We start from the raw sequence: 8,332 nt of genomic DNA on the forward strand, positions 1-8,332 counted from the left end.
ATTAGTAGTTAGTTCATATGACACGCAATGGATCAGCAATGTCAATAACGTCATATTTGTAAATAGAATAAGTGAGATGGTGAGTTTTGAGCTCAGTAAAGAAATAGAGAAAGACGGAAAACATCTTTCTCTTTTTCTTTTTCTTTTTCTTTCTCGTTCTTCCATACTATCTTTACCATTGACATACCTGTAATAATCGAGTTTAAAAAGAAGTTTAAAGATATTTAAAGATTTTGAAGTGGGATATCGATTGTATTTAAAGGGTTTGAAGCACTGCGGAAAATTATTTTTGTTAAGACTGTCTTTACTTCAGGCATCCGTATGGCGTAGATTATAGGATTTATCAGTGAGTTGGCAGCCACAAATGTCGTTTTTACCATCATAACATGAAAAAATGACTCGTGGGAAAAGCTGTAGGAAAGCTTGGAATTAGAAGCCTCAAAACCCCAGAATACCATCATCGGTAGAAACGTTATCAACGACCCAAAAGTGACCAAAAATAATGTACTCGTCAGTTTTCTTTCCCTCAGGACGGCTGCACCATGGTGTTGAGGACGACGAACACAGCGGACTTTGAGATAGATAATTATATAACATACCACGACGACAAAAATAAGGGTACAATAATATGCGAAAGAAATCAGTTTAAAGAAGTCGTAGAAGCGAGTAGAGGGTAAAACTTCAATTATTACCGAGTTCGTGACGCTAGGCACCAACCAAATGATTGTTATCATCACTCCATAAACCATTTCTTGATGAAACGATGCTTAAAAGGGCGGATTGTAGCGTGCACACGTTCTAATGAAATAACAGCGAGGTTAAGAAGGGAAACTTGATAGACGTCTTGCCCTAACACTAATTCTAGAATATATAACCAAGTGATATTAGGTCTATGGTACTCCCACAGAACACAGAAAAAGCCTCCGTAGCCTTCAATGATCAGAGACCCGTACAGCAACCCGACCAATAGATCGACTACGGCTTGGTGGATGATCAAGCATGTACTCCGTCGCTGTAGCTGGCGCTGCTTCACAAATGCAATGATGATGATGACATTAAGGATGACAATGGTCAGGCATTCAGCACCGAATACAGCTAACCAAGGAATGCATTTTGATGCAGAAAGCGGTGGATCGTGGATCGTGTCATCATAGGTACTATTGTTGGGACTGAGAGACATTGAGTTACGCTAGAACCAGCCTGAATAGGAGTGAAAAACGTTTATGATGTAAAAATGATCCTGTAAAGTTCTTTGTAACATGCAATTTGTGCGTTTACTTTTCGAGTGTCGGTTCACGAGTTTAAACATTGGAAAAGGGGGTTAGTTTCTAGAGAAACTGTGGTACTGCGTCGGTGGGAGAGTATAACAGGTACTTTAGTGTCAACAACTGAGTTGAAAAACTAACCGCCGTAAAGAGTTTTAAGACTGACGTTTCGAGTGTTAGCCCTTCGTCAGAGCGATTAGAGGAATTTTACGTTGAATGTGGATGAATGGTTAAAGGAATTGTGGGTTGAACGTGGGTTTAAGCCACATTCAACCCACAATTGGGTTGAATAGAATAGAAAACGTCAGCCTTTAAACTCTTTACGGTGGTCAATTTACGTTTTCAACTCAGTCGTTAACAGTAAATTATCTGTTAAACCTTGGTAGTTTGCTTAGTTAGCTTTAAGTTTTTTGTTTTTTTTTCTTTGAGTTTTTTCTTTTTTCTAAGGTATCTGATGAAAGGAAACCGTGCTACTCTGGTTTAAAAGATTTAATGAATGTAACCGAGAAGTTACAATTCATAGACCCAACGTTTCGAACTCCTGTCGAGTACCTTCATCAGGGGTGATCTAAACGCTGCAACATGATGTCCTTTTGTACGCTCACTAATTAGCTGCCTTTTTCTGACGAAGAGTAAATTGGCGTCAGGAAGTAAGCCGCCATCATCAATATTTAAAGGAGTATGGGTGGAGTTAGTGTGCCAGGCTTCCAAACAAAGGCGCTGGTGGTAACGCCGATAAGTGGTGATAATTTTAGACTTATCCCACCCAATTGTATGGTTAGTTAGGCATGTGCGCTCCGACGAAGCCGAATTTTCTTTTTGCGAGAGAAAACCGCTTTTTGATGCTCTTTCAAACGTGTACCAAACTGACGTTTGGTCTGTCCGATGTATTCGTTATCACAGTTATTACAAGGAGGAGAAAAAATAGCGTCGGTTCGTTGTTCGTTCGTAACAGTAGGTTTGGAAGCTTGGCTAACTCCGCCCACGCTCCTTTAATAGTAGTGATGGCGGCTTACTTCCCGACGCCCATGTACACCTCGTCAGAAAAAAAGATCTATCTTTTATGCATCTTCTTTCTGCCTGCACCGCTCTTCGGAAAAAAAAAGTATAAAAGAAAGAGTAATGGCTGATGTTCTTAACGGAATACTGAAGTATTAATGAATTTCATTGAACTCAATGAAATTCAAATATTTCCTTTTTCTTCGACATGAATCTGCAAGGAACTCAGAGTTTTTGAGAAAATGTTAGTAAAAAAGAACGGAGATCTGGCAAATCATCAGCAACATGAAAAAGTAAAAATATAATAATAAAAATATAATAAAATTCGAACATAGTATATAATGCTGACAACCATGGATTATATACTCCATAGAACAGAAAATATATTTTAGGGACATATAGGATTAAACTATAAATCACGCGAAAAAGTTTCCCTTTATCCGTTTATGAGTAAATTCAGATGCTTTCGCTATGAAGAAGCCCTGCCTATGGCGAGGAAAAAAGTATCCTAAGGCTGAATATATATTACCCACCAAAGAAAGAATTTATCAAGTTCTTGCAACTCTCTCGCTGCTATATCCGCTGATACAGAAGTTCTTAGCCATATCAGACTTATCCTAACTAAAACAAACACGTCACAAACTGATCAAATTTTGCAGTCTAAGAATACCAACAATCGAGCTATAACAAAATAGGCCATATCTTACGTACCCTTATAACATCACGCGGAGAATATCAGAGACGGAGGATCCTATTAGAGGTATCCATTAATACAAACAACAATCATGGGAGACTTAAGCGTTGCAACGTGTGAGTGGAATTATTAGCCCAAAAGCCGCAAATTTATCATCTAAGAAAATCATTTTTTAGTATTTACTTTGAATAACAGAGTAAATTAGGATAAATGCCAAATTGTCTGCTAAATGAGAAATCCTAAAATTGAGACAACTTCATCTTCATTGGCATCGACGTGGGAGACAGCGAAACTAACATACTATTTATCTTTTGATGCGCGCCAAAGTATGATGTATTAAGTAATTGAGCTCTTTGACGAATAAAAGGTTTTTCGGTCGTTGTATTTTCTTGCTTTTATTTCTCAGCTGTTTGCTATCTTATAATGAAGCACAATATTTATCTTTTCTTTTTGTGATAAAACGTACAAAAGGGGCATGCTCAGTCCGAACAGTGAATTACACATCGAAAACAAGATACCCTGACAGCCAGAGTACACCGAAAAAGACGAACGGGCATTGCTGCTAAGCGTCATTTCATTGTTAACCGTTTTCTGATAGAAAAAATGTGGAATATACGGGTGGAATTCGAATTCCATTAGCTCAGCAAACAAACTTAATCTAAGTAATTGCTTTCAGATTCCAATTGTTATTGCTATTCCTTCTTTTAAGCATTTATAACAGTCTTAACCTATTCTGGTCATAAAACAGTCGTCGGAATAATACTTAAAAACTTAAGATTGTCAGATGTCAAGCTTCATCTTTTCTTAATACTACAGAATAAAACGTGTAATCAAGAAGATTTCGGCAAAGTGCACTCCCTAAGAAAGTCACATAGCCTTCCGACAAGAGGTAATTTCCTGCCAAAGCTTTCTCCTTTTCTGTTTATTGAGGCTTTTATTTGAATTAGATTTGCAGTGTTTAAATTCTGTATTTATTGTCGGTCTTAACATCCTCACCCCATTATGTGGCTCCGTATAATCTGAGGAGATCATCGTATTTCGATCCTCAGTAAGAAAATCAATACATTTTTTCCTTCAGACAGGCAATTGCCGTTCAGATAACTCGTATTTCTAACCACCACGACAGCAGGCATCAACGATTTGAGGATTCCATTTTCCCTGTTGAAGTACAGTACAGTACATCTGAAGTAAAAGGCTGCTTCTGCAGTGCTCTTCTCCTGCTTCGTTGACTCGGCAAAGAAGCCAGTAAGTACGAACAGTCGAATATCCACTTCGCAGTCTTAAGTTCAGGCTGAAGCTTCATTTTTCGCAATAATTTTAATCAAAAAAGGGAAATAAAATGTTAAAAATGGCTAAGCGACTCGCCGAATGTCAACAGCCTTTTCTTGTTGCTTATGTTACGTGTTGAGTCTGGCTTGTAACGATAAACCCCAAGTTACATATAACATTTCAGAATAAAGAAACACAACTAGCGGTACCATACGGGTCGGGCGCAGTTTCATGAACACAAATGATGAGCAACAAGGGGATCAAAAGAGATAACTCATATATTCATATATTTAAAATACAGACTGAGCTGAATGTGCACCCACTTATTTATTTTTTCTATTGCGAGATGATCAATTTACTTCTGTGGGGTTCCAGTCAACCATAGTCCTTTACACGCAAGAACACAGCAATACGCTCTGTTGAGGAATAAAAACAAAACAAAACAAAAAAAATACCCGTGAAAATTATCACAGCGCAGAGATAAAAGCACAGAGTAGATCTTCTTCCGTTTTTAGCTCAACTTTATGAAAAAACCTGAATACTCCTTCAAGCAGACCCAATTTTAGATGGACACCTTATGTGACGCGCCACTTGGGCCAAAGTCGCGATCTTTTTTCTTTATTTGAAAACATACCCGCATTTGGCGAACACCTTTATTACGCGGATGTCATCACCGCAATTGTGTCCTTTAGTGACTCAAAAAATTTTTTTAGCAGAAACTTTGAGAGGTTTAACAACAGATGGTCTTTCCTAATTCACGAAAGCTGTATTGCGGCTAAATCGTATTCAGTTGAAAAAAATGGGAGCTTCAGATACCTCCTTCCAGAATTATCAAACTGCTTTCACGTCTCCTCCTCCCATTTTAAGAAAGTAGTCATTTAACGATTATCGTCGCTTCAACGACTTTTCGTTTACCACCTGATATAAGATAAAATGTCATTTACCTTTTCTAAACGTTTTTATAAGCTGAATTTCAGTCATCTGGGATGGTAAACACGTCCGTTGTTTAATAAAAAATGTTTGCACAAAACAAAAGGCAAGCAGTTTATGTATACCAATATAATGGTGCTACATTAAGTAATTAGATTCATCCCTCTGAAGACTGTGTAATTATCTTTCTCTTCTAAGTCTCCTTTTTAATTTCTTTAAGTTGTCAAGAAAAAAAGGATGGAAATATATTTCGACTTCTGCCGACCGAGTTTGGGCAAAAATTTAGAATATGTCAGAAAATCATCCTGTTGTTCTTCTGAGCTGAAGTATATGTTTTGATCATTTCAAACTCTAACTTTGTTATATTCAGATCGTATCAAAAAAGTGTTAAGTGTGAAGTGAACATAAATATCTCTTACTGTTGCGCTAATTCCCTTCTCTCTCTGGAAAGGAAAGAATATGTAAATACCTTAGTGTCCTTTTCAATTCAAAATGATCTCGGACTCGACACATTGAATTTTATTTCAGCTAAGATAAGCAAGTCTCCAGGCATTTTATCACGATTGAGAAATTTTGTCCCACAACTACAGTGTATTTCTTAACTTATATCGATCTTTTATTCAAGCTTACTTGTCCAATGGGGTTGCAGTCTGCGGCCAAGTTGCCCGATCGAGTTTGGAAAACGCGTTGATTCTGCAAAAACATGCTCACCGCATAATATTTTTCAAACCCTTTAAATTTAACGCTGTGCCTTTTGTCAACTTGTCAAACATTCTTCCTCGTCATCTGATCTATTTCAAGACAATCTGTTCTTTTATGCATGATTTTGTCAACGATCTAGCACCATCCAACACTTCAGAATTATTTAGTTATTCTTCAGAAGAACACCATTATTATACAAGGTCCTCAGCTGCTGGCAATCTCTGTCTTAAACATTCGAGAGCAAAACATAAGAAAACATTCTTTCTCAACTGGGTGCAAGGATCTGGAATAGTATTCCCATCTGTCTTCTTCTCTACCTAAATGTAAATTTAAATAGGTATACAAAGACAGCTGCTGAACATTTTAATGCGAAGTATACTTATGTTGACGGTCCATATTTGGCTGACAAATTTTAGAAAATTATACCATTTTTAGATTCATTTGTTTTCTTTTTGTTTTTCACGTGTAATTTTATTCTGGTTGTAATACGTAATGCCTAATTGGCTCCTCTATAATTCATCGTAATGTTTTTTTAAATGTTCCTGTGTGTGTATGCTCTCTCAGTCATTTCCACTTTGCAGATAAACTTGTTATCAAAGAACGTTTTTTTCCCTCCCGCCTCGATTAGTTTCGCTAGTTTTCGGGTAGAGATTGCTGGGAATTTAAATTGCCAAAGTAAAATAAATAAATTTTATATTTGTTGTTCATATTGCTTTCAAAGCGGCGGAGTCGTCGCCAGAATGAATTAGAAGAATGAAAGATTTTTTTTCCAGACCATCTAGAATAATGACAAACTGAAATTCAAATCATAGAAGAAAGCGCGAGGTAAATGGAGTGTAAAAGCATTGGAACAGTGTTTTTTTTTTTATTATCCTATTCCACGCGTGTTTTCATGGCTTGCGATTTAAAAAAAGCAGAATAACGGAATCTAAAGCATACTGTAGGAATCAACGTTCAAAAGATTATTCAGTCACTCCTGCCAAAATGCGGGAAAGTGGTGCTGAAATAAAGGTCATGCGATACATATTTTTTTTTTTTTTTTTTTTTTTTTTTTTTTTTTTTTTTTTTTTTTTTTTTTGTTTGTTTTTTTTTTTTTTTTTTTTTTTTTTTTTTTTTTTTGTTTTTTTTTTTTTTTTTACGAATTTTATTAACTTCCTCTTCCTGTCCACCTGTTCTGTTGATTCATTCAACTTAGCCATCACGTAGGAATACTATATAAATTGAAGGATTTCGACAGGTATTCTCAGTTGTGGTAGCCAAAGCTTGGCCGAAGTCTTCTCTTCCTTTTACTGATCCAAGTGATATTTTAGGCTTTTAAAGTGCTGCCGTAGATGAGAACTTTCGGTCCTAAAACAAAAACAAAAGACTTGGAATCGTCCAATACTCACTTGAGGTATGTCATTTAAGTATTATAACTAAACGACCAAGATTCCGAGATATTACACTTACTGTAAATCATCTTATGATATCACCAATGACCGTTTCAAGAGATACTCACGTCTGATGGTCGCTTCATGCATGTGGCAAATGGCCCCAACTTATGTTCACGTGAAAATGACCTAAAAGCTTTGGGGTCGAAATTAAAGATTCCTTTTCGATATGCCTCCTGTAACAATTTAGAAATCCGAAAGAATGAATGACCGTTTTTTACATGCATTCCCTTGTTTTTTATGTTATTTTAGTCGTGTTAAGCTCGTCACTAGCAATTTTCATCCCTCAATTTTACAGCGAGGCACTTGGTACAATTCCACTCCAACACTCAGCGGACTATTAAATTTACGAAGTGGGTAAATTTCTTTCCTTCAAGAATAACTAGTTGTTCAATCAAGGTAAGCCCATGGAACTCAATGCTCAAAATTGGTTGATAATGAAAGATTAAGTTAAGTAAAATTCCGTGGTGATGCGTTTGGAGCAAATTTGTCAAGCTGCATTTATTTAATTTTGCCCCATTTTTTTTAGTAGTTAACAGGAGGACGCTGAATTGTTTTAAAAAATGATTTAAACTCTTTGTCTTTGAACCTCATTATTTTTCACCATTTGATAATTCGCACAAAATTTGATTGTTATAAACTCCTTTTAAATTTATGGCCAGTGCTTTGGTTAGAATTATCATTATTATATTTGTAAGCCAACGCCGGCTAAGGAGCATTTTTAAATCTTGATACAAATTTTAACTTCCCCACGCAGGTTCACAAACGGAACAAACAAAGCCACTGGTGGACAAAGGCGAGTAACTTACGTTCACATGTGTAGGGTGACACTGAAGAAAGTTTAAATAAAGCTATTCCTACAGCTAATGTTCAATCAGACGTAACACTCGTTCGCTACACTTATTTTTCTGTGGCTATTCTCCAGTATAACTGGTCAGTCTAAAACAGCTCTACAGTCCAGAAAAATGAAAAAAGATAAACGGCAGTCTTGTTCTTTTCTTGATTAACCTGCGAAACGTTCATAATAGTTAAACAAACCTAGA

At 36.5% G+C, this 8,332-nt stretch overlaps 1 pseudogene; it reads right to left on the reverse strand.

Annotated features, from left to right (window-relative positions):
* Positions 1 to 224: 224 nt before the first annotated feature.
* On the reverse strand, positions 225 to 1,180 carry LOC136279446 (histamine H2 receptor-like; annotated as a pseudogene).
* Positions 1,181 to 8,332: the final 7,152 nt, after the last annotated feature.

The sequence above is a fragment of the Pocillopora verrucosa genome, chromosome 3, assembly GCF_036669915.1.
Source record: "Pocillopora verrucosa isolate sample1 chromosome 3, ASM3666991v2, whole genome shotgun sequence".
NCBI lineage: Eukaryota > Metazoa > Cnidaria > Anthozoa > Scleractinia > Pocilloporidae > Pocillopora > Pocillopora verrucosa.